Below are 622 nucleotides of genomic sequence, written 5' to 3' on the forward strand. Positions count from 1 at the left end.
GTTTTAATAAGCAATTTGTTCATGATGTATTTTAGCTTCATATAATAGAACAACCTTATTCACCATCTATGCAATAAGCTAAATACACAGGATCCGTCATCATAAAGGCCTAAATTCTACATCATATTTTGCTTTAATTCAATCCAAATTACTATTGAGATTTTCAAGACCTAAAAAAACAAATTATCTAGATGCGTGATGAATTACTGCGAATGTAACTGAATATTTCCATTACTAAAGAACTAAAGTCGAACAAATCAAATATTTTCACTTATAGACATTGTCTACAGATTACATTCAATACATCAGTGAAACATATACAAACCTCAGCATTTAAAACAAGGGGCCGATGGACTAAAACGATACAATAATCAAGATGTGTCATTTTGTTAATGTAAATCGCTAAATAAAAGATGATATAAATGATAGACCATAATTAGGAAAATATTTTTGCAATAGTGCAAATTTCATAGCAAATTCAATATACAAAGTAATTTATGAACACACACAAATATCGTGAATCACATATTGAAATACAACTTAGATTGAATGGAACATACTTAACAATTAAGAGATGGGCAATAAACGCCATTAAAGGCCCTGCATAGATAATAAAATGGGC

This window comes from Strongylocentrotus purpuratus, unplaced genomic scaffold (genome assembly GCF_000002235.5).
Source record: "Strongylocentrotus purpuratus isolate Spur 01 unplaced genomic scaffold, Spur_5.0 spur5_scaffold_14, whole genome shotgun sequence".
NCBI lineage: Eukaryota > Metazoa > Echinodermata > Echinoidea > Camarodonta > Strongylocentrotidae > Strongylocentrotus > Strongylocentrotus purpuratus.